The 24204-nt window shown below is 46.4% G+C and overlaps 15 non-coding genes across 15 annotated transcripts; all 15 read left to right on the top strand.

Moving 5' to 3' along the window:
• The first annotated feature begins 580 nt into the window (after positions 1 to 580).
• Positions 581 to 771, top strand: LOC142282512 (U2 spliceosomal RNA). The gene has a single exon (XR_012744409.1). It is a non-coding gene; the product is annotated as a U2 spliceosomal RNA (small nuclear RNA).
• A 1387-nt stretch (positions 772 to 2158) lies between these two features.
• Positions 2159 to 2349, top strand: LOC142282507 (U2 spliceosomal RNA). Its single transcript, XR_012744408.1, has one exon. It is a non-coding gene; the product is annotated as a U2 spliceosomal RNA (small nuclear RNA).
• A 1387-nt stretch (positions 2350 to 3736) lies between these two features.
• LOC142282495 (U2 spliceosomal RNA) lies at positions 3737 to 3927 on the top strand. Its single transcript, XR_012744404.1, has one exon. It is a non-coding gene; the product is annotated as a U2 spliceosomal RNA (small nuclear RNA).
• A 1387-nt stretch (positions 3928 to 5314) lies between these two features.
• On the top strand, positions 5315 to 5505 carry LOC142282484 (U2 spliceosomal RNA). Its single transcript, XR_012744394.1, has one exon. It is a non-coding gene; the product is annotated as a U2 spliceosomal RNA (small nuclear RNA).
• A 1387-nt stretch (positions 5506 to 6892) lies between these two features.
• On the top strand, positions 6893 to 7083 carry LOC142282472 (U2 spliceosomal RNA). The gene has a single exon (XR_012744383.1). It is a non-coding gene; the product is annotated as a U2 spliceosomal RNA (small nuclear RNA).
• A 1387-nt stretch (positions 7084 to 8470) lies between these two features.
• Positions 8471 to 8661, top strand: LOC142282460 (U2 spliceosomal RNA). Its single transcript, XR_012744372.1, has one exon. It is a non-coding gene; the product is annotated as a U2 spliceosomal RNA (small nuclear RNA).
• A 1387-nt stretch (positions 8662 to 10048) lies between these two features.
• LOC142282449 (U2 spliceosomal RNA) lies at positions 10049 to 10239 on the top strand. Its single transcript, XR_012744361.1, has one exon. It is a non-coding gene; the product is annotated as a U2 spliceosomal RNA (small nuclear RNA).
• A 1387-nt stretch (positions 10240 to 11626) lies between these two features.
• On the top strand, positions 11627 to 11817 carry LOC142282437 (U2 spliceosomal RNA). Its single transcript, XR_012744350.1, has one exon. It is a non-coding gene; the product is annotated as a U2 spliceosomal RNA (small nuclear RNA).
• Positions 11818 to 13204: 1387 nt separating this feature from the next.
• On the top strand, positions 13205 to 13395 carry LOC142282425 (U2 spliceosomal RNA). The gene has a single exon (XR_012744339.1). It is a non-coding gene; the product is annotated as a U2 spliceosomal RNA (small nuclear RNA).
• A 1387-nt stretch (positions 13396 to 14782) lies between these two features.
• On the top strand, positions 14783 to 14973 carry LOC142282413 (U2 spliceosomal RNA). The gene has a single exon (XR_012744328.1). It is a non-coding gene; the product is annotated as a U2 spliceosomal RNA (small nuclear RNA).
• Positions 14974 to 16360: 1387 nt separating this feature from the next.
• Positions 16361 to 16551, top strand: LOC142282549 (U2 spliceosomal RNA). Its single transcript, XR_012744445.1, has one exon. It is a non-coding gene; the product is annotated as a U2 spliceosomal RNA (small nuclear RNA).
• A 1387-nt stretch (positions 16552 to 17938) lies between these two features.
• Positions 17939 to 18129, top strand: LOC142282537 (U2 spliceosomal RNA). Its single transcript, XR_012744434.1, has one exon. It is a non-coding gene; the product is annotated as a U2 spliceosomal RNA (small nuclear RNA).
• A 1387-nt stretch (positions 18130 to 19516) lies between these two features.
• Positions 19517 to 19707, top strand: LOC142282525 (U2 spliceosomal RNA). The gene has a single exon (XR_012744422.1). It is a non-coding gene; the product is annotated as a U2 spliceosomal RNA (small nuclear RNA).
• A 1387-nt stretch (positions 19708 to 21094) lies between these two features.
• On the top strand, positions 21095 to 21285 carry LOC142282513 (U2 spliceosomal RNA). Its single transcript, XR_012744410.1, has one exon. It is a non-coding gene; the product is annotated as a U2 spliceosomal RNA (small nuclear RNA).
• Positions 21286 to 22672: 1387 nt separating this feature from the next.
• Positions 22673 to 22863, top strand: LOC142282407 (U2 spliceosomal RNA). Its single transcript, XR_012744322.1, has one exon. It is a non-coding gene; the product is annotated as a U2 spliceosomal RNA (small nuclear RNA).
• Positions 22864 to 24204: the final 1341 nt, after the last annotated feature.

Here is a 24204-nt window from a genome sequence, read left to right as displayed (position 1 = left end):
GCGGCTTGTCACAATGCCCCCCGATGACATCACAATAGCGCTGCTGCCTAGAAAACAAGCTGCGCAGAAGAAGTTGTTCTTTGGGTGGGAGGGTGGGCTAGTGGAAGGAGGGGGCAATCTCTTTTTTTCCCGGGTGGTAGGGGGATGACAGGAGAAGGGAAGCGGGTGGTGAGAAAGGTACAGAGGGCAGGGTTTGGGGGCTGGGAAGGAAAGGGAAAAGATTAGGGTTTGGGGATGATGAAAGGGCTTTCTACGGGTAAGGATGGCAAAGGGTGGCAGTGACGGAAAGTCAGGCAACCTGTCCTGTCCGTCTTTTTGTATCGTGAATTGGAAAGACTGCAAGGGGGAGGGGAGTTGCTTGCGCCCTAAAGGAGGAGTTATTCAGATTCATTGCAGTGGGCGGCGGCTGCAAAACGCACCATTCTTCTTGTTTTTGCTCTGCAAAGCAGCCTTTTCAAGGGTTGGCTTGGGTGACAAAATGTCTTGTGTAGGCGTGGGTTTGTCTCCCTCTCGCTCTCTCTCCCTAAGATGTGTCCGGCATAGGCCAGGGTGCCACTCGAGGCCCAAACCAATTCTGGTTATCGCTTCTCGGCCTTTTGGCTAAGATCAAGTGTAGTATCTGTTCTTATCAGTTTAATATCTGATACGTCCCCTATCTGGGGACCATATATTAAATGGATTTTTAGAACAGGGAGATGGAAAAAGAGCTTGCTCTGTCCACTCCACGCATTGACCTGGTATTGCAGTACCTCCAGGAACGGTGCACCCCTTCTTAACCCAGTTTCCAAAAGCAGAACTCAATTCACCTGATTCATATTAGCCCGATTTAATGAATTGGAAGAAAGCATACGTCTTCATATGCACCTCAATTTGGCCCATTCACTTTTCACACTTCCTCCTTTTGTTTTTTATCTTTCACACTTTTGACTTTCTTTATTCATCCAAATAGCAAACTCATCACCACTCAACCTGACCAACTCGGCTATGTCCCCGTGCTGCAGTTCTCTGTCTTATCTAGATCATTTGCAATTGAATGGAATAGATCCCTTTTGGACAAAGTGGATTCACCTGCTGCTGCAGTGACCACAGGTGTGATAAGATCTAGAATTGGCATCTGGTGCGATCTCTCCGCTTCCACTCCAAAGAAAGTTACCTGTTTATTCCTATCATGCATTGGTTTTTGGGGTTTTCTTTGAGTAATGATGATCTCTTTAGTAGTCTGTTGGCGCCCTCTCCTGGAGGAATAGTTTGCTTGCTCTTGGACATTCTAAAAGAGAGGTCATGATAGACATTGAGCTTCTGAGCTCAATTGGGGACAGTCATGGGTGATGAATGTTTGCAACCTACTGCGAAGCCTCATACCGCAATATAAGGAACGTCAAATACTAAGAAAGGGCGGCCTATGAAAGAATTACTACTTTCAATAAGTACACTTAAACGGCTAATTGGGAATAGAAAAACTGTAAAAAGCCCTCTGAGAAAGCCCCCCTCTAACCTTTGATAGTAAGCTTTTCTGTAGTCTGCCTGTTGATGTATTTTCCGTTTGAACTGTGCACAACATGAAGAGACGGAACACTGGCGGCTTGTCACAATGCCCCCCGATGACATCACAATAGCGCTGCTGCCTAGAAAACAAGCTGCGCAGAAGAAGTTGTTCTTTGGGTGGGAGGGTGGGCTAGTGGAAGGAGGGGGCAATCTCTTTTTTTCCCGGGTGGTAGGGGGATGACAGGAGAAGGGAAGCGGGTGGTGAGAAAGGTACAGAGGGCAGGGTTTGGGGGCTGGGAAGGAAAGGGAAAAGATTAGGGTTTGGGGATGATGAAAGGGCTTTCTACGGGTAAGGATGGCAAAGGGTGGCAGTGACGGAAAGTCAGGCAACCTGTCCTGTCCGTCTTTTTGTATCGTGAATTGGAAAGACTGCAAGGGGGAGGGGAGTTGCTTGCGCCCTAAAGGAGGAGTTATTCAGATTCATTGCAGTGGGCGGCGGCTGCAAAACGCACCATTCTTCTTGTTTTTGCTCTGCAAAGCAGCCTTTTCAAGGGTTGGCTTGGGTGACAAAATGTCTTGTGTAGGCGTGGGTTTGTCTCCCTCTCGCTCTCTCTCCCTAAGATGTGTCCGGCATAGGCCAGGGTGCCACTCGAGGCCCAAACCAATTCTGGTTATCGCTTCTCGGCCTTTTGGCTAAGATCAAGTGTAGTATCTGTTCTTATCAGTTTAATATCTGATACGTCCCCTATCTGGGGACCATATATTAAATGGATTTTTAGAACAGGGAGATGGAAAAAGAGCTTGCTCTGTCCACTCCACGCATTGACCTGGTATTGCAGTACCTCCAGGAACGGTGCACCCCTTCTTAACCCAGTTTCCAAAAGCAGAACTCAATTCACCTGATTCATATTAGCCCGATTTAATGAATTGGAAGAAAGCATACGTCTTCATATGCACCTCAATTTGGCCCATTCACTTTTCACACTTCCTCCTTTTGTTTTTTATCTTTCACACTTTTGACTTTCTTTATTCATCCAAATAGCAAACTCATCACCACTCAACCTGACCAACTCGGCTATGTCCCCGTGCTGCAGTTCTCTGTCTTATCTAGATCATTTGCAATTGAATGGAATAGATCCCTTTTGGACAAAGTGGATTCACCTGCTGCTGCAGTGACCACAGGTGTGATAAGATCTAGAATTGGCATCTGGTGCGATCTCTCCGCTTCCACTCCAAAGAAAGTTACCTGTTTATTCCTATCATGCATTGGTTTTTGGGGTTTTCTTTGAGTAATGATGATCTCTTTAGTAGTCTGTTGGCGCCCTCTCCTGGAGGAATAGTTTGCTTGCTCTTGGACATTCTAAAAGAGAGGTCATGATAGACATTGAGCTTCTGAGCTCAATTGGGGACAGTCATGGGTGATGAATGTTTGCAACCTACTGCGAAGCCTCATACCGCAATATAAGGAACGTCAAATACTAAGAAAGGGCGGCCTATGAAAGAATTACTACTTTCAATAAGTACACTTAAACGGCTAATTGGGAATAGAAAAACTGTAAAAAGCCCTCTGAGAAAGCCCCCCTCTAACCTTTGATAGTAAGCTTTTCTGTAGTCTGCCTGTTGATGTATTTTCCGTTTGAACTGTGCACAACATGAAGAGACGGAACACTGGCGGCTTGTCACAATGCCCCCCGATGACATCACAATAGCGCTGCTGCCTAGAAAACAAGCTGCGCAGAAGAAGTTGTTCTTTGGGTGGGAGGGTGGGCTAGTGGAAGGAGGGGGCAATCTCTTTTTTTCCCGGGTGGTAGGGGGATGACAGGAGAAGGGAAGCGGGTGGTGAGAAAGGTACAGAGGGCAGGGTTTGGGGGCTGGGAAGGAAAGGGAAAAGATTAGGGTTTGGGGATGATGAAAGGGCTTTCTACGGGTAAGGATGGCAAAGGGTGGCAGTGACGGAAAGTCAGGCAACCTGTCCTGTCCGTCTTTTTGTATCGTGAATTGGAAAGACTGCAAGGGGGAGGGGAGTTGCTTGCGCCCTAAAGGAGGAGTTATTCAGATTCATTGCAGTGGGCGGCGGCTGCAAAACGCACCATTCTTCTTGTTTTTGCTCTGCAAAGCAGCCTTTTCAAGGGTTGGCTTGGGTGACAAAATGTCTTGTGTAGGCGTGGGTTTGTCTCCCTCTCGCTCTCTCTCCCTAAGATGTGTCCGGCATAGGCCAGGGTGCCACTCGAGGCCCAAACCAATTCTGGTTATCGCTTCTCGGCCTTTTGGCTAAGATCAAGTGTAGTATCTGTTCTTATCAGTTTAATATCTGATACGTCCCCTATCTGGGGACCATATATTAAATGGATTTTTAGAACAGGGAGATGGAAAAAGAGCTTGCTCTGTCCACTCCACGCATTGACCTGGTATTGCAGTACCTCCAGGAACGGTGCACCCCTTCTTAACCCAGTTTCCAAAAGCAGAACTCAATTCACCTGATTCATATTAGCCCGATTTAATGAATTGGAAGAAAGCATACGTCTTCATATGCACCTCAATTTGGCCCATTCACTTTTCACACTTCCTCCTTTTGTTTTTTATCTTTCACACTTTTGACTTTCTTTATTCATCCAAATAGCAAACTCATCACCACTCAACCTGACCAACTCGGCTATGTCCCCGTGCTGCAGTTCTCTGTCTTATCTAGATCATTTGCAATTGAATGGAATAGATCCCTTTTGGACAAAGTGGATTCACCTGCTGCTGCAGTGACCACAGGTGTGATAAGATCTAGAATTGGCATCTGGTGCGATCTCTCCGCTTCCACTCCAAAGAAAGTTACCTGTTTATTCCTATCATGCATTGGTTTTTGGGGTTTTCTTTGAGTAATGATGATCTCTTTAGTAGTCTGTTGGCGCCCTCTCCTGGAGGAATAGTTTGCTTGCTCTTGGACATTCTAAAAGAGAGGTCATGATAGACATTGAGCTTCTGAGCTCAATTGGGGACAGTCATGGGTGATGAATGTTTGCAACCTACTGCGAAGCCTCATACCGCAATATAAGGAACGTCAAATACTAAGAAAGGGCGGCCTATGAAAGAATTACTACTTTCAATAAGTACACTTAAACGGCTAATTGGGAATAGAAAAACTGTAAAAAGCCCTCTGAGAAAGCCCCCCTCTAACCTTTGATAGTAAGCTTTTCTGTAGTCTGCCTGTTGATGTATTTTCCGTTTGAACTGTGCACAACATGAAGAGACGGAACACTGGCGGCTTGTCACAATGCCCCCCGATGACATCACAATAGCGCTGCTGCCTAGAAAACAAGCTGCGCAGAAGAAGTTGTTCTTTGGGTGGGAGGGTGGGCTAGTGGAAGGAGGGGGCAATCTCTTTTTTTCCCGGGTGGTAGGGGGATGACAGGAGAAGGGAAGCGGGTGGTGAGAAAGGTACAGAGGGCAGGGTTTGGGGGCTGGGAAGGAAAGGGAAAAGATTAGGGTTTGGGGATGATGAAAGGGCTTTCTACGGGTAAGGATGGCAAAGGGTGGCAGTGACGGAAAGTCAGGCAACCTGTCCTGTCCGTCTTTTTGTATCGTGAATTGGAAAGACTGCAAGGGGGAGGGGAGTTGCTTGCGCCCTAAAGGAGGAGTTATTCAGATTCATTGCAGTGGGCGGCGGCTGCAAAACGCACCATTCTTCTTGTTTTTGCTCTGCAAAGCAGCCTTTTCAAGGGTTGGCTTGGGTGACAAAATGTCTTGTGTAGGCGTGGGTTTGTCTCCCTCTCGCTCTCTCTCCCTAAGATGTGTCCGGCATAGGCCAGGGTGCCACTCGAGGCCCAAACCAATTCTGGTTATCGCTTCTCGGCCTTTTGGCTAAGATCAAGTGTAGTATCTGTTCTTATCAGTTTAATATCTGATACGTCCCCTATCTGGGGACCATATATTAAATGGATTTTTAGAACAGGGAGATGGAAAAAGAGCTTGCTCTGTCCACTCCACGCATTGACCTGGTATTGCAGTACCTCCAGGAACGGTGCACCCCTTCTTAACCCAGTTTCCAAAAGCAGAACTCAATTCACCTGATTCATATTAGCCCGATTTAATGAATTGGAAGAAAGCATACGTCTTCATATGCACCTCAATTTGGCCCATTCACTTTTCACACTTCCTCCTTTTGTTTTTTATCTTTCACACTTTTGACTTTCTTTATTCATCCAAATAGCAAACTCATCACCACTCAACCTGACCAACTCGGCTATGTCCCCGTGCTGCAGTTCTCTGTCTTATCTAGATCATTTGCAATTGAATGGAATAGATCCCTTTTGGACAAAGTGGATTCACCTGCTGCTGCAGTGACCACAGGTGTGATAAGATCTAGAATTGGCATCTGGTGCGATCTCTCCGCTTCCACTCCAAAGAAAGTTACCTGTTTATTCCTATCATGCATTGGTTTTTGGGGTTTTCTTTGAGTAATGATGATCTCTTTAGTAGTCTGTTGGCGCCCTCTCCTGGAGGAATAGTTTGCTTGCTCTTGGACATTCTAAAAGAGAGGTCATGATAGACATTGAGCTTCTGAGCTCAATTGGGGACAGTCATGGGTGATGAATGTTTGCAACCTACTGCGAAGCCTCATACCGCAATATAAGGAACGTCAAATACTAAGAAAGGGCGGCCTATGAAAGAATTACTACTTTCAATAAGTACACTTAAACGGCTAATTGGGAATAGAAAAACTGTAAAAAGCCCTCTGAGAAAGCCCCCCTCTAACCTTTGATAGTAAGCTTTTCTGTAGTCTGCCTGTTGATGTATTTTCCGTTTGAACTGTGCACAACATGAAGAGACGGAACACTGGCGGCTTGTCACAATGCCCCCCGATGACATCACAATAGCGCTGCTGCCTAGAAAACAAGCTGCGCAGAAGAAGTTGTTCTTTGGGTGGGAGGGTGGGCTAGTGGAAGGAGGGGGCAATCTCTTTTTTTCCCGGGTGGTAGGGGGATGACAGGAGAAGGGAAGCGGGTGGTGAGAAAGGTACAGAGGGCAGGGTTTGGGGGCTGGGAAGGAAAGGGAAAAGATTAGGGTTTGGGGATGATGAAAGGGCTTTCTACGGGTAAGGATGGCAAAGGGTGGCAGTGACGGAAAGTCAGGCAACCTGTCCTGTCCGTCTTTTTGTATCGTGAATTGGAAAGACTGCAAGGGGGAGGGGAGTTGCTTGCGCCCTAAAGGAGGAGTTATTCAGATTCATTGCAGTGGGCGGCGGCTGCAAAACGCACCATTCTTCTTGTTTTTGCTCTGCAAAGCAGCCTTTTCAAGGGTTGGCTTGGGTGACAAAATGTCTTGTGTAGGCGTGGGTTTGTCTCCCTCTCGCTCTCTCTCCCTAAGATGTGTCCGGCATAGGCCAGGGTGCCACTCGAGGCCCAAACCAATTCTGGTTATCGCTTCTCGGCCTTTTGGCTAAGATCAAGTGTAGTATCTGTTCTTATCAGTTTAATATCTGATACGTCCCCTATCTGGGGACCATATATTAAATGGATTTTTAGAACAGGGAGATGGAAAAAGAGCTTGCTCTGTCCACTCCACGCATTGACCTGGTATTGCAGTACCTCCAGGAACGGTGCACCCCTTCTTAACCCAGTTTCCAAAAGCAGAACTCAATTCACCTGATTCATATTAGCCCGATTTAATGAATTGGAAGAAAGCATACGTCTTCATATGCACCTCAATTTGGCCCATTCACTTTTCACACTTCCTCCTTTTGTTTTTTATCTTTCACACTTTTGACTTTCTTTATTCATCCAAATAGCAAACTCATCACCACTCAACCTGACCAACTCGGCTATGTCCCCGTGCTGCAGTTCTCTGTCTTATCTAGATCATTTGCAATTGAATGGAATAGATCCCTTTTGGACAAAGTGGATTCACCTGCTGCTGCAGTGACCACAGGTGTGATAAGATCTAGAATTGGCATCTGGTGCGATCTCTCCGCTTCCACTCCAAAGAAAGTTACCTGTTTATTCCTATCATGCATTGGTTTTTGGGGTTTTCTTTGAGTAATGATGATCTCTTTAGTAGTCTGTTGGCGCCCTCTCCTGGAGGAATAGTTTGCTTGCTCTTGGACATTCTAAAAGAGAGGTCATGATAGACATTGAGCTTCTGAGCTCAATTGGGGACAGTCATGGGTGATGAATGTTTGCAACCTACTGCGAAGCCTCATACCGCAATATAAGGAACGTCAAATACTAAGAAAGGGCGGCCTATGAAAGAATTACTACTTTCAATAAGTACACTTAAACGGCTAATTGGGAATAGAAAAACTGTAAAAAGCCCTCTGAGAAAGCCCCCCTCTAACCTTTGATAGTAAGCTTTTCTGTAGTCTGCCTGTTGATGTATTTTCCGTTTGAACTGTGCACAACATGAAGAGACGGAACACTGGCGGCTTGTCACAATGCCCCCCGATGACATCACAATAGCGCTGCTGCCTAGAAAACAAGCTGCGCAGAAGAAGTTGTTCTTTGGGTGGGAGGGTGGGCTAGTGGAAGGAGGGGGCAATCTCTTTTTTTCCCGGGTGGTAGGGGGATGACAGGAGAAGGGAAGCGGGTGGTGAGAAAGGTACAGAGGGCAGGGTTTGGGGGCTGGGAAGGAAAGGGAAAAGATTAGGGTTTGGGGATGATGAAAGGGCTTTCTACGGGTAAGGATGGCAAAGGGTGGCAGTGACGGAAAGTCAGGCAACCTGTCCTGTCCGTCTTTTTGTATCGTGAATTGGAAAGACTGCAAGGGGGAGGGGAGTTGCTTGCGCCCTAAAGGAGGAGTTATTCAGATTCATTGCAGTGGGCGGCGGCTGCAAAACGCACCATTCTTCTTGTTTTTGCTCTGCAAAGCAGCCTTTTCAAGGGTTGGCTTGGGTGACAAAATGTCTTGTGTAGGCGTGGGTTTGTCTCCCTCTCGCTCTCTCTCCCTAAGATGTGTCCGGCATAGGCCAGGGTGCCACTCGAGGCCCAAACCAATTCTGGTTATCGCTTCTCGGCCTTTTGGCTAAGATCAAGTGTAGTATCTGTTCTTATCAGTTTAATATCTGATACGTCCCCTATCTGGGGACCATATATTAAATGGATTTTTAGAACAGGGAGATGGAAAAAGAGCTTGCTCTGTCCACTCCACGCATTGACCTGGTATTGCAGTACCTCCAGGAACGGTGCACCCCTTCTTAACCCAGTTTCCAAAAGCAGAACTCAATTCACCTGATTCATATTAGCCCGATTTAATGAATTGGAAGAAAGCATACGTCTTCATATGCACCTCAATTTGGCCCCTTCACTTTTCACACTTCCTCCTTTTGTTTTTTATCTTTCACACTTTTGACTTTCTTTATTCATCCAAATAGCAAACTCATCACCACTCAACCTGACCAACTCGGCTATGTCCCCGTGCTGCAGTTCTCTGTCTTATCTAGATCATTTGCAATTGAATGGAATAGATCCCTTTTGGACAAAGTGGATTCACCTGCTGCTGCAGTGACCACAGGTGTGATAAGATCTAGAATTGGCATCTGGTGCGATCTCTCCGCTTCCACTCCAAAGAAAGTTACCTGTTTATTCCTATCATGCATTGGTTTTTGGGGTTTTCTTTGAGTAATGATGATCTCTTTAGTAGTCTGTTGGCGCCCTCTCCTGGAGGAATAGTTTGCTTGCTCTTGGACATTCTAAAAGAGAGGTCATGATAGACATTGAGCTTCTGAGCTCAATTGGGGACAGTCATGGGTGATGAATGTTTGCAACCTACTGCGAAGCCTCATACCGCAATATAAGGAACGTCAAATACTAAGAAAGGGCGGCCTATGAAAGAATTACTACTTTCAATAAGTACACTTAAACGGCTAATTGGGAATAGAAAAACTGTAAAAAGCCCTCTGAGAAAGCCCCCCTCTAACCTTTGATAGTAAGCTTTTCTGTAGTCTGCCTGTTGATGTATTTTCCGTTTGAACTGTGCACAACATGAAGAGACGGAACACTGGCGGCTTGTCACAATGCCCCCCGATGACATCACAATAGCGCTGCTGCCTAGAAAACAAGCTGCGCAGAAGAAGTTGTTCTTTGGGTGGGAGGGTGGGCTAGTGGAAGGAGGGGGCAATCTCTTTTTTTCCCGGGTGGTAGGGGGATGACAGGAGAAGGGAAGCGGGTGGTGAGAAAGGTACAGAGGGCAGGGTTTGGGGGCTGGGAAGGAAAGGGAAAAGATTAGGGTTTGGGGATGATGAAAGGGCTTTCTACGGGTAAGGATGGCAAAGGGTGGCAGTGACGGAAAGTCAGGCAACCTGTCCTGTCCGTCTTTTTGTATCGTGAATTGGAAAGACTGCAAGGGGGAGGGGAGTTGCTTGCGCCCTAAAGGAGGAGTTATTCAGATTCATTGCAGTGGGCGGCGGCTGCAAAACGCACCATTCTTCTTGTTTTTGCTCTGCAAAGCAGCCTTTTCAAGGGTTGGCTTGGGTGACAAAATGTCTTGTGTAGGCGTGGGTTTGTCTCCCTCTCGCTCTCTCTCCCTAAGATGTGTCCGGCATAGGCCAGGGTGCCACTCGAGGCCCAAACCAATTCTGGTTATCGCTTCTCGGCCTTTTGGCTAAGATCAAGTGTAGTATCTGTTCTTATCAGTTTAATATCTGATACGTCCCCTATCTGGGGACCATATATTAAATGGATTTTTAGAACAGGGAGATGGAAAAAGAGCTTGCTCTGTCCACTCCACGCATTGACCTGGTATTGCAGTACCTCCAGGAACGGTGCACCCCTTCTTAACCCAGTTTCCAAAAGCAGAACTCAATTCACCTGATTCATATTAGCCCGATTTAATGAATTGGAAGAAAGCATACGTCTTCATATGCACCTCAATTTGGCCCATTCACTTTTCACACTTCCTCCTTTTGTTTTTTATCTTTCACACTTTTGACTTTCTTTATTCATCCAAATAGCAAACTCATCACCACTCAACCTGACCAACTCGGCTATGTCCCCGTGCTGCAGTTCTCTGTCTTATCTAGATCATTTGCAATTGAATGGAATAGATCCCTTTTGGACAAAGTGGATTCACCTGCTGCTGCAGTGACCACAGGTGTGATAAGATCTAGAATTGGCATCTGGTGCGATCTCTCCGCTTCCACTCCAAAGAAAGTTACCTGTTTATTCCTATCATGCATTGGTTTTTGGGGTTTTCTTTGAGTAATGATGATCTCTTTAGTAGTCTGTTGGCGCCCTCTCCTGGAGGAATAGTTTGCTTGCTCTTGGACATTCTAAAAGAGAGGTCATGATAGACATTGAGCTTCTGAGCTCAATTGGGGACAGTCATGGGTGATGAATGTTTGCAACCTACTGCGAAGCCTCATACCGCAATATAAGGAACGTCAAATACTAAGAAAGGGCGGCCTATGAAAGAATTACTACTTTCAATAAGTACACTTAAACGGCTAATTGGGAATAGAAAAACTGTAAAAAGCCCTCTGAGAAAGCCCCCCTCTAACCTTTGATAGTAAGCTTTTCTGTAGTCTGCCTGTTGATGTATTTTCCGTTTGAACTGTGCACAACATGAAGAGACGGAACACTGGCGGCTTGTCACAATGCCCCCCGATGACATCACAATAGCGCTGCTGCCTAGAAAACAAGCTGCGCAGAAGAAGTTGTTCTTTGGGTGGGAGGGTGGGCTAGTGGAAGGAGGGGGCAATCTCTTTTTTTCCCGGGTGGTAGGGGGATGACAGGAGAAGGGAAGCGGGTGGTGAGAAAGGTACAGAGGGCAGGGTTTGGGGGCTGGGAAGGAAAGGGAAAAGATTAGGGTTTGGGGATGATGAAAGGGCTTTCTACGGGTAAGGATGGCAAAGGGTGGCAGTGACGGAAAGTCAGGCAACCTGTCCTGTCCGTCTTTTTGTATCGTGAATTGGAAAGACTGCAAGGGGGAGGGGAGTTGCTTGCGCCCTAAAGGAGGAGTTATTCAGATTCATTGCAGTGGGCGGCGGCTGCAAAACGCACCATTCTTCTTGTTTTTGCTCTGCAAAGCAGCCTTTTCAAGGGTTGGCTTGGGTGACAAAATGTCTTGTGTAGGCGTGGGTTTGTCTCCCTCTCGCTCTCTCTCCCTAAGATGTGTCCGGCATAGGCCAGGGTGCCACTCGAGGCCCAAACCAATTCTGGTTATCGCTTCTCGGCCTTTTGGCTAAGATCAAGTGTAGTATCTGTTCTTATCAGTTTAATATCTGATACGTCCCCTATCTGGGGACCATATATTAAATGGATTTTTAGAACAGGGAGATGGAAAAAGAGCTTGCTCTGTCCACTCCACGCATTGACCTGGTATTGCAGTACCTCCAGGAACGGTGCACCCCTTCTTAACCCAGTTTCCAAAAGCAGAACTCAATTCACCTGATTCATATTAGCCCGATTTAATGAATTGGAAGAAAGCATACGTCTTCATATGCACCTCAATTTGGCCCATTCACTTTTCACACTTCCTCCTTTTGTTTTTTATCTTTCACACTTTTGACTTTCTTTATTCATCCAAATAGCAAACTCATCACCACTCAACCTGACCAACTCGGCTATGTCCCCGTGCTGCAGTTCTCTGTCTTATCTAGATCATTTGCAATTGAATGGAATAGATCCCTTTTGGACAAAGTGGATTCACCTGCTGCTGCAGTGACCACAGGTGTGATAAGATCTAGAATTGGCATCTGGTGCGATCTCTCCGCTTCCACTCCAAAGAAAGTTACCTGTTTATTCCTATCATGCATTGGTTTTTGGGGTTTTCTTTGAGTAATGATGATCTCTTTAGTAGTCTGTTGGCGCCCTCTCCTGGAGGAATAGTTTGCTTGCTCTTGGACATTCTAAAAGAGAGGTCATGATAGACATTGAGCTTCTGAGCTCAATTGGGGACAGTCATGGGTGATGAATGTTTGCAACCTACTGCGAAGCCTCATACCGCAATATAAGGAACGTCAAATACTAAGAAAGGGCGGCCTATGAAAGAATTACTACTTTCAATAAGTACACTTAAACGGCTAATTGGGAATAGAAAAACTGTAAAAAGCCCTCTGAGAAAGCCCCCCTCTAACCTTTGATAGTAAGCTTTTCTGTAGTCTGCCTGTTGATGTATTTTCCGTTTGAACTGTGCACAACATGAAGAGACGGAACACTGGCGGCTTGTCACAATGCCCCCCGATGACATCACAATAGCGCTGCTGCCTAGAAAACAAGCTGCGCAGAAGAAGTTGTTCTTTGGGTGGGAGGGTGGGCTAGTGGAAGGAGGGGGCAATCTCTTTTTTTCCCGGGTGGTAGGGGGATGACAGGAGAAGGGAAGCGGGTGGTGAGAAAGGTACAGAGGGCAGGGTTTGGGGGCTGGGATGGAAAGGGAAAAGATTAGGGTTTGGGGATGATGAAAGGGCTTTCTACGGGTAAGGATGGCAAAGGGTGGCAGTGACGGAAAGTCAGGCAACCTGTCCTGTCCGTCTTTTTGTATCGTGAATTGGAAAGACTGCAAGGGGGAGGGGAGTTGCTTGCGCCCTAAAGGAGGAGTTATTCAGATTCATTGCAGTGGGCGGCGGCTGCAAAACGCACCATTCTTCTTGTTTTTGCTCTGCAAAGCAGCCTTTTCAAGGGTTGGCTTGGGTGACAAAATGTCTTGTGTAGGCGTGGGTTTGTCTCCCTCTCGCTCTCTCTCCCTAAGATGTGTCCGGCATAGGCCAGGGTGCCACTCGAGGCCCAAACCAATTCTGGTTATCGCTTCTCGGCCTTTTGGCTAAGATCAAGTGTAGTATCTGTTCTTATCAGTTTAATATCTGATACGTCCCCTATCTGGGGACCATATATTAAATGGATTTTTAGAACAGGGAGATGGAAAAAGAGCTTGCTCTGTCCACTCCACGCATTGACCTGGTATTGCAGTACCTCCAGGAACGGTGCACCCCTTCTTAACCCAGTTTCCAAAAGCAGAACTCAATTCACCTGATTCATATTAGCCCGATTTAATGAATTGGAAGAAAGCATACGTCTTCATATGCACCTCAATTTGGCCCATTCACTTTTCACACTTCCTCCTTTTGTTTTTTATCTTTCACACTTTTGACTTTCTTTATTCATCCAAATAGCAAACTCATCACCACTCAACCTGACCAACTCGGCTATGTCCCCGTGCTGCAGTTCTCTGTCTTATCTAGATCATTTGCAATTGAATGGAATAGATCCCTTTTGGACAAAGTGGATTCACCTGCTGCTGCAGTGACCACAGGTGTGATAAGATCTAGAATTGGCATCTGGTGCGATCTCTCCGCTTCCACTCCAAAGAAAGTTACCTGTTTATTCCTATCATGCATTGGTTTTTGGGGTTTTCTTTGAGTAATGATGATCTCTTTAGTAGTCTGTTGGCGCCCTCTCCTGGAGGAATAGTTTGCTTGCTCTTGGACATTCTAAAAGAGAGGTCATGATAGACATTGAGCTTCTGAGCTCAATTGGGGACAGTCATGGGTGATGAATGTTTGCAACCTACTGCGAAGCCTCATACCGCAATATAAGGAACGTCAAATACTAAGAAAGGGCGGCCTATGAAAGAATTACTACTTTCAATAAGTACACTTAAACGGCTAATTGGGAATAGAAAAACTGTAAAAAGCCCTCTGAGAAAGCCCCCCTCTAACCTTTGATAGTAAGCTTTTCTGTAGTCTGCCTGTTGATGTATTTTCCGTTTGAACTGTGCACAACATGAAGAGACGGAATACTGGCGGCTTGTCACAATGCCCCCCGATGACATCACAATAGCGCTGCTGCCTAGAAAACAAGCTGCGCAGAAGAAGTTGTTCTTTGGGTGGGAGGGTGGGCTAGTGGAAGGAGGGGGCAATCTCTTTTTTTCCCGGGTGGTAGGGGGATGACAGGAGAAGGGAAGCGGGTGGTGAGAAAGGTACAGAGGGCAGGGTTTGGGGGCTGGGAAGGAAAGGGAAAAGATTAGGGTTTGGGGATGATGAAAGGGCTTTCTACGGGTAAGGATGGCAAAGGGTGGCAGTGACGGAAAGTCAGGCAACCTGTCCTGTCCGTCTTTTTGTATCGTGAATTGGAAAGACTGCAAGGGGGAGGGGAGTTGCTTGCGCCCTAAAGGAGGAGTTATTCAGATTCATTGCAGTGGGCGGCGGCTGCAAAACGCACCATTCTTCTTGTTTTTGCTCTGCAAAGCAGCCTTTTCAAGGGTTGGCTTGGGTGACAAAATGTCTTGTGTAGGCGTGGGTTTGTCTCCCTCTCGCTCTCTCTCCCTAAGATGTGTCCGGCATAGGCCAGGGTGCCACTCGAGGCCCAAACCAATTCTGGTTATCGCTTCTCGGCCTTTTGGCTAAGATCAAGTGTAGTATCTGTTCTTATCAGTTTAATATCTGATACGTCCCCTATCTGGGGACCATATATTAAATGGATTTTTAGAACAGGGAGATGGAAAAAGAGCTTGCTCTGTCCACTCCACGCATTGACCTGGTATTGCAGTACCTCCAGGAACGGTGCACCCCTTCTTAACCCAGTTTCCAAAAGCAGAACTCAATTCACCTGATTCATATTAGCCCGATTTAATGAATTGGAAGAAAGCATACGTCTTCATATGCACCTCAATTTGGCCCATTCACTTTTCACACTTCCTCCTTTTGTTTTTTATCTTTCACACTTTTGACTTTCTTTATTCATCCAAATAGCAAACTCATCACCACTCAACCTGACCAACTCGGCTATGTCCCCGTGCTGCAGTTCTCTGTCTTATCTAGATCATTTGCAATTGAATGGAATAGATCCCTTTTGGACAAAGTGGATTCACCTGCTGCTGCAGTGACCACAGGTGTGATAAGATCTAGAATTGGCATCTGGTGCGATCTCTCCGCTTCCACTCCAAAGAAAGTTACCTGTTTATTCCTATCATGCATTGGTTTTTGGGGTTTTCTTTGAGTAATGATGATCTCTTTAGTAGTCTGTTGGCGCCCTCTCCTGGAGGAATAGTTTGCTTGCTCTTGGACATTCTAAAAGAGAGGTCATGATAGACATTGAGCTTCTGAGCTCAATTGGGGACAGTCATGGGTGATGAATGTTTGCAACCTACTGCGAAGCCTCATACCGCAATATAAGGAACGTCAAATACTAAGAAAGGGCGGCCTATGAAAGAATTACTACTTTCAATAAGTACACTTAAACGGCTAATTGGGAATAGAAAAACTGTAAAAAGCCCTCTGAGAAAGCCCCCCTCTAACCTTTGATAGTAAGCTTTTCTGTAGTCTGCCTGTTGATGTATTTTCCGTTTGAACTGTGCACAACATGAAGAGACGGAACACTGGCGGCTTGTCACAATGCCCCCCGATGACATCACAATAGCGCTGCTGCCTAGAAAACAAGCTGCGCAGAAGAAGTTGTTCTTTGGGTGGGAGGGTGGGCTAGTGGAAGGAGGGGGCAATCTCTTTTTTTCCCGGGTGGTAGGGGGATGACAGGAGAAGGGAAGCGGGTGGTGAGAAAGGTACAGAGGGCAGGGTTTGGGGGCTGGGAAGGAAAGGGAAAAGATTAGGGTTTGGGGATGATGAAAGGGCTTTCTACGGGTAAGGATGGCAAAGGGTGGCAGTGACGGAAAGTCAGGCAACCTGTCCTGTCCGTCTTTTTGTATCGTGAATTGGAAAGACTGCAAGGGGGAGGGGAGTTGCTTGCGCCCTAAAGGAGGAGTTATTCAGATTCATTGCAGTGGGCGGCGGCTGCAAAACGCACCATTCTTCTTGTTTTTGCTCTGCAAAGCAGCCTTTTCAAGGGTTGGCTTGGGTGACAAAATGTCTTGTGTAGGCGTGGGTTTGTCTCCCTCTCGCTCTCTCTCCCTAAGATGTGTCCGGCATAGGCCAGGGTGCCACTCGAGGCCCAAACCAATTCTGGTTATCGCTTCTCGGCCTTTTGGCTAAGATCAAGTGTAGTATCTGTTCTTATCAGTTTAATATCTGATACGTCCCCTATCTGGGGACCATATATTAAATGGATTTTTAGAACAGGGAGATGGAAAAAGAGCTTGCTCTGTCCACTCCACGCATTGACCTGGTATTGCAGTACCTCCAGGAACGGTGCACCCCTTCTTAACCCAGTTTCCAAAAGCAGAACTCAATTCACCTGATTCATATTAGCCCGATTTAATGAATTGGAAGAAAGCATACGTCTTCATATGCACCTCAATTTGGCCCATTCACTTTTCACACTTCCTCCTTTTGTTTTTTATCTTTCACACTTTTGACTTTCTTTATTCATCCAAATAGCAAACTCATCACCACTCAACCTGACCAACTCGGCTATGTCCCCGTGCTGCAGTTCTCTGTCTTATCTAGATCATTTGCAATTGAATGGAATAGATCCCTTTTGGACAAAGTGGATTCACCTGCTGCTGCAGTGACCACAGGTGTGATAAGATCTAGAATTGGCATCTGGTGCGATCTCTCCGCTTCCACTCCAAAGAAAGTTACCTGTTTATTCCTATCATGCATTGGTTTTTGGGGTTTTCTTTGAGTAATGATGATCTCTTTAGTAGTCTGTTGGCGCCCTCTCCTGGAGGAATAGTTTGCTTGCTCTTGGACATTCTAAAAGAGAGGTCATGATAGACATTGAGCTTCTGAGCTCAATTGGGGACAGTCATGGGTGATGAATGTTTGCAACCTACTGCGAAGCCTCATACCGCAATATAAGGAACGTCAAATACTAAGAAAGGGCGGCCTATGAAAGAATTACTACTTTCAATAAGTACACTTAAACGGCTAATTGGGAATAGAAAAACTGTAAAAAGCCCTCTGAGAAAGCCTCCCTCTAACCTTTGATAGTAAGCTTTTCTGTAGTCTGCCTGTTGATGTATTTTCCGTTTGAACTGTGCACAACATGAAGAGACGGAACACTGGCGGCTTGTCACAATGCCCCCCGATGACATCACAATAGCGCTGCTGCCTAGAAAACAAGCTGCGCAGAAGAAGTTGTTCTTTGGGTGGGAGGGTGGGCTAGTGGAAGGAGGGGGCAATCTCTTTTTTTCCCGGGTGGTAGGGGGATGACAGGAGAAGGGAAGCGGGTGGTGAGAAAGGTACAGAGGGCAGGGTTTGGGGGCTGGGAAGGAAAGGGAAAAGATTAGGGTTTGGGGATGATGAAAGGGCTTTCTACGGGTAAGGATGGCAAAGGGTGGCAGTGACGGAAAGTCAGGCAACCTGTCCTGTCCGTCTTTTTGTATCGTGAATTGGAAAGACTGCAAGGGGGAGGGGAGTTGCTTGCGCCCTAAAGGAGGAGTTATTCAGATTCATTGCAGTGGGCGGCGGCTGCAAAACGCACCATTCTTCTTGTTTTTGCTCTGCAAAGCAGCCTTTTCAAGGGTTGGCTTGGGTGACAAAATGTCTTGTGTAGGCGTGGGTTTGTCTCCCTCTCGCTCTCTCTCCCTAAGATGTGTCCGGCATAGGCCAGGGTGCCACTCGAGGCCCAAACCAATTCTGGTTATCGCTTCTCGGCCTTTTGGCTAAGATCAAGTGTAGTATCTGTTCTTATCAGTTTAATATCTGATACGTCCCCTATCTGGGGACCATATATTAAATGGATTTTTAGAACAGGGAGATGGAAAAAGAGCTTGCTCTGTCCACTCCACGCATTGACCTGGTATTGCAGTACCTCCAGGAACGGTGCACCCCTTCTTAACCCAGTTTCCAAAAGCAGAACTCAATTCACCTGATTCATATTAGCCCGATTTAATGAATTGGAAGAAAGCATACGTCTTCATATGCACCTCAATTTGGCCCATTCACTTTTCACACTTCCTCCTTTTGTTTTTTATCTTTCACACTTTTGACTTTCTTTATTCATCCAAATAGCAAACTCATCACCACTCAACCTGACCAACTCGGCTATGTCCCCGTGCTGCAGTTCTCTGTCTTATCTAGATCATTTGCAATTGAATGGAATAGATCCCTTTTGGACAAAGTGGATTCACCTGCTGCTGCAGTGACCACAGGTGTGATAAGATCTAGAATTGGCATCTGGTGCGATCTCTCCGCTTCCACTCCAAAGAAAGTTACCTGTTTATTCCTATCATGCATTGGTTTTTGGGGTTTTCTTTGAGTAATGATGATCTCTTTAGTAGTCTGTTGGCGCCCTCTCCTGGAGGAATAGTTTGCTTGCTCTTGGACATTCTAAAAGAGAGGTCATGATAGACATTGAGCTTCTGAGCTCAATTGGGGACAGTCATGGGTGATGAATGTTTGCAACCTACTGCGAAGCCTCATACCGCAATATAAGGAACGTCAAATACTAAGAAAGGGCGGCCTATGAAAGAATTACTACTTTCAATAAGTACACTTAAACGGCTAATTGGGAATAGAAAAACTGTAAAAAGCCCTCTGAGAAAGCCCCCCTCTAACCTTTGATAGTAAGCTTTTCTGTAGTCTGCCTGTTGATGTATTTTCCGTTTGAACTGTGCACAACATGAAGAGACGGAACACTGGCGGCTTGTCACAATGCCCCCCGATGACATCACAATAGCGCTGCTGCCTAGAAAACAAGCTGCGCAGAAGAAGTTGTTCTTTGGGTGGGAGGGTGGGCTAGTGGAAGGAGGGGGCAATCTCTTTTTTTCCCGGGTGGTAGGGGGATGACAGGAGAAGGGAAGCGGGTGGTGAGAAAGGTACAGAGGGCAGGGTTTGGGGGCTGGGAAGGAAAGGGAAAAGATTAGGGTTTGGGGATGATGAAAGGGCTTTCTACGGGTAAGGATGGCAAAGGGTGGCAGTGACGGAAAGTCAGGCAACCTGTCCTGTCCGTCTTTTTGTATCGTGAATTGGAAAGACTGCAAGGGGGAGGGGAGTTGCTTGCGCCCTAAAGGAGGAGTTATTCAGATTCATTGCAGTGGGCGGCGGCTGCAAAACGCACCATTCTTCTTGTTTTTGCTCTGCAAAGCAGCCTTTTCAAGGGTTGGCTTGGGTGACAAAATGTCTTGTGTAGGCGTGGGTTTGTCTCCCTCTCGCTCTCTCTCCCTAAGATGTGTCCGGCATAGGCCAGGGTGCCACTCGAGGCCCAAACCAATTCTGGTTATCGCTTCTCGGCCTTTTGGCTAAGATCAAGTGTAGTATCTGTTCTTATCAGTTTAATATCTGATACGTCCCCTATCTGGGGACCATATATTAAATGGATTTTTAGAACAGGGAGATGGAAAAAGAGCTTGCTCTGTCCACTCCACGCATTGACCTGGTATTGCAGTACCTCCAGGAACGGTGCACCCCTTCTTAACCCAGTTTCCAAAAGCAGAACTCAATTCACCTGATTCATATTAGCCCGATTTAATGAATTGGAAGAAAGCATACGTCTTCATATGCACCTCAATTTGGCCCATTCACTTTTCACACTTCCTCCTTTTGTTTTTTATCTTTCACACTTTTGACTTTCTTTATTCATCCAAATAGCAAACTCATCACCACTCAACCTGACCAACTCGGCTATGTCCCCGTGCTGCAGTTCTCTGTCTTATCTAGATCATTTGCAATTGAATGGAATAGATCCCTTTTGGACAAAGTGGATTCACCTGCTGCTGCAGTGACCACAGGTGTGATAAGATCTAGAATTGGCATCTGGTGCGATCTCTCCGCTTCCACTCCAAAGAAAGTTACCTGTTTATTCCTATCATGCATTGGTTTTTGGGGTTTTCTTTGAGTAATGATGATCTCTTTAGTAGTCTGTTGGCGCCCTCTCCTGGAGGAATAGTTTGCTTGCTCTTGGACATTCTAAAAGAGAGGTCATGATAGACATTGAGCTTCTGAGCTCAATTGGGGACAGTCATGGGTGATGAATGTTTGCAACCTACTGCGAAGCCTCATACCGCAATATAAGGAACGTCAAATACTAAGAAAGGGCGGCCTATGAAAGAATTACTACTTTCAATAAGTACACTTAAACGGCTAATTGGGAATAGAAAAACTGTAAAAAGCCCTCTGAGAAAGCCCCCCTCTAACCTTTGATAGTAAGCTTTTCTGTAGTCTGCCTGTTGATGTATTTTCCGTTTGAACTGTGCACAACATGAAGAGACGGAACACTGGCGGCTTGTCACAATGCCCCCCGATGACATCACAATAGCGCTGCTGCCTAGAAAACAAGCTGCGCAGAAGAAGTTGTTCTTTGGGTGGGAGGGTGGGCTAGTGGAAGGAGGGGGCAATCTCTTTTTTTCCCGGGTGGTAGGGGGATGACAGGAGAAGGGAAGCGGGTGGTGAGAAAGGTACAGAGGGCAGGGTTTGGGGGCTGGGAAGGAAAGGGAAAAGATTAGGGTTTGGGGATGATGAAAGGGCTTTCTACGGGTAAGGATGGCAAAGGGTGGCAGTGACGGAAAGTCAGGCAACCTGTCCTGTCCGTCTTTTTGTATCGTGAATTGGAAAGACTGCAAGGGGGAGGGGAGTTGCTTGCGCCCTAAAGGAGGAGTTATTCAGATTCATTGCAGTGGGCGGCGGCTGCAAAACGCACCATTCTTCTTGTTTTTGCTCTGCAAAGCAGCCTTTTCAAGGGTTGGCTTGGGTGACAAAATGTCTTGTGTAGGCGTGGGTTTGTCTCCCTCTCGCTCTCTCTCCCTAAGATGTGTCCGGCATAGGCCAGGGTGCCACTCGAGGCCCAAACCAATTCTGGTTATCGCTTCTCGGCCTTTTGGCTAAGATCAAGTGTAGTATCTGTTCTTATCAGTTTAATATCTGATACGTCCCCTATCTGGGGACCATATATTAAATGGATTTTTAGAACAGGGAGATGGAAAAAGAGCTTGCTCTGTCCACTCCACGCATTGACCTGGTATTGCAGTACCTCCAGGAACGGTGCACCCCTTCTTAACCCAGTTTCCAAAAGCAGAACTCAATTCACCTGATTCATATTAGCCCGATTTAATGAATTGGAAGAAAGCATACGTCTTCATATGCACCTCAATTTGGCCCATTCACTTTTCACACTTCCTCCTTTTGTTTTTTATCTTTCACACTTTTGACTTTCTTTATTCATCCAAATAGCAAACTCATCACCACTCAACCTGACCAACTCGGCTATGTCCCCGTGCTGCAGTTCTCTGTCTTATCTAGATCATTTGCAATTGAATGGAATAGATCCCTTTTGGACAAAGTGGATTCACCTGCTGCTGCAGTGACCACAGGTGTGATAAGATCTAGAATTGGCATCTGGTGCGATCTCTCCGCTTCCACTCCAAAGAAAGTTACCTGTTTATTCCTATCATGCATTGGTTTTTGGGGTTTTCTTTGAGTAATGATGATCTCTTTAGTAGTCTGTTGGCGCCCTCTCCTGGAGGAATAGTTTGCTTGCTCTTGGACATTCTAAAAGAGAGGTCATGATAGACATTGAGCTTCTGAGCTCAATTGGGGACAGTCATGGGTGATGAATGTTTGCAACCTACTGCGAAGCCTCATACCGCAATATAAGGAACGTCAAATACTAAGAAAGGGCGGCCTATGAAAGAATTACTACTTTCAATAAGTACACTTAAACGGCTAATTGGGAATAGAAAAACTGTAAAAAGCCCTCTGAGAAAGCCCCCCTCTAACCTTTGATAGTAAGCTTTTCTGTAGTCTGCCTGTTGATGTATTTTCCGTTTGAACTGTGCACAACATGAAGAGACGGAACACTGGCGGCTTGTCACAATGCCCCCCGATGACATCACAATAGCGCTGCTGCCTAGAAAACAAGCTGCGCAGAAGAAGTTGTTCTTTGGGTGGGAGGGTGGGCTAGTGGAAGGAGGGGGCAATCTCTTTTTTTCCCGGGTGGTAGGGGGATGACAGGAGAAGGGAAGCGGGTGGTGAGAAAGGTACAGAGGGCAGGGTTTGGGGGCTGGGAAGGAAAGGGAAAAGATTAGGGTTTGGGGATGATGAAAGGGCTTTCTACGGGTAAGGATGGCAAAGGGTGGCAGTGACGGAAAGTCAGGCAACCTGTCCTGTCCGTCTTTTTGTATCGTGAATTGGAAAGACTGCAAGGGGGAGGGGAGTTGCTTGCGCCCTAAAGGAGGAGTTATTCAGATTCATTGCAGTGGGCGGCGGCTGCAAAACGCACCATTCTTCTTGTTTTTGCTCTGCAAAGCAGCCTTTTCAAGGGTTGGCTTGGGTGACAAAATGTCTTGTGTAGGCGTGGGTTTGTCTCCCTCTCGCTCTCTCTCCCTAAGATGTGTCCGGCATAGGCCAGGGTGCCACTCGAGGCCCAAACCAATTCTGGTTATCGCTTCTCGGCCTTTTGGCTAAGATCAAGTGTAGTATCTGTTCTTATCAGTTTAATATCTGATACGTCCCCTATCTGGGGACCATATATTAAATGGATTTTTAGAACAGGGAGATGGAAAAAGAGCTTGCTCTGTCCACTCCACGCATTGACCTGGTATTGCAGTACCTCCAGGAACGGTGCACCCCTTCTTAACCCAGTTTCCAAAAGCAGAACTCAATTCACCTGATTCATATTAGCCCGATTTAATGAATTGGAAGAAAGCATACGTCTTCATATGCACCTCAATTTGGCCCATTCACTTTTCACACTTCCTCCTTTTGTTTTTTATCTTTCACACTTTTGACTTTCTTTATTCATCCAAATAGCAAACTCATCACCACTCAACCTGACCAACTCGGCTATGTCCCCGTGCTGCAGTTCTCTGTCTTATCTAGATCATTTGCAATTGAATGGAATAGATCCCTTTTGGACAAAGTGGATTCACCTGCTGCTGCAGTGACCACAGGTGTGATAAGATCTAGAATTGGCATCTGGTGCGATCTCTCCGCTTCCACTCCAAAGAAAGTTACCTGTTTATTCCTATCATGCATTGGTTTTTGGGGTTTTCTTTGAGTAATGATGATCTCTTTAGTAGTCTGTTGGCGCCCTCTCCTGGAGGAATAGTTTGCTTGCTCTTGGACATTCTAAAAGAGAGGTCATGATAGACATTGAGCTTCTGAGCTCAATTGGGGACAGTCATGGGTGATGAATGTTTGCAACCTACTGCGAAGCCTCATACCGCAATATAAGGAACGTCAAATACTAAGAAAGGGCGGCCTATGAAAGAATTACTACTTTCAATAAGTACACTTAAACGGCTAATTGGGAATAGAAAAACTGTAAAAAGCCCTCTGAGAAAGCCCCCCTCTAACCTTTGATAGTAAGCTTTTCTGTAGTCTGCCTGTTGATGTATTTTCCGTTTGAACTGTGCACAACATGAAGAGACGGAACACTGGCGGCTTGTCACAATGCCCCCCGATGACATCACAATAGCGCTGCTGCCTAGAAAACAAGCTGCGCAGAAGAAGTTGTTCTTTGGGTGGGAGGGTGGGCTAGTGGAAGGAGGGGGCAATCTCTTTTTTTCCCGGGTGGTAGGGGGATGACAGGAGAAGGGAAGCGGGTGGTGAGAAAGGTACAGAGGGCAGGGTTTGGGGGCTGGGAAGGAAAGGGAAAAGATTAGGGTTTGGGGATGATGAAAGGGCTTTCTACGGGTAAGGATGGCAAAGGGTGGCAGTGACGGAAAGTCAGGCAACCTGTCCTGTCCGTCTTTTTGTATCGTGAATTGGAAAGACTGCAAGGGGGAGGGGAGTTGCTTGCGCCCTAAAGGAGGAGTTATTCAGATTCATTGCAGTGGGCGGCGGCTGCAAAACGCACCATTCTTCTTGTTTTTGCTCTGCAAAGCAGCCTTTTCAAGGGTTGGCTTGGGTGACAAAATGTCTTGTGTAGGCGTGGGTTTGTCTCCCTCTCGCTCTCTCTCCCTAAGATGTGT

The sequence above is a fragment of the Anomaloglossus baeobatrachus genome, unplaced genomic scaffold, assembly GCF_048569485.1.
Source record: "Anomaloglossus baeobatrachus isolate aAnoBae1 unplaced genomic scaffold, aAnoBae1.hap1 Scaffold_509, whole genome shotgun sequence".
NCBI lineage: Eukaryota > Metazoa > Chordata > Amphibia > Anura > Aromobatidae > Anomaloglossus > Anomaloglossus baeobatrachus.
The sequence above is the reverse complement of the archived record's forward strand: the minus strand, read 5'-3'. Positions and strand labels throughout refer to the sequence as shown.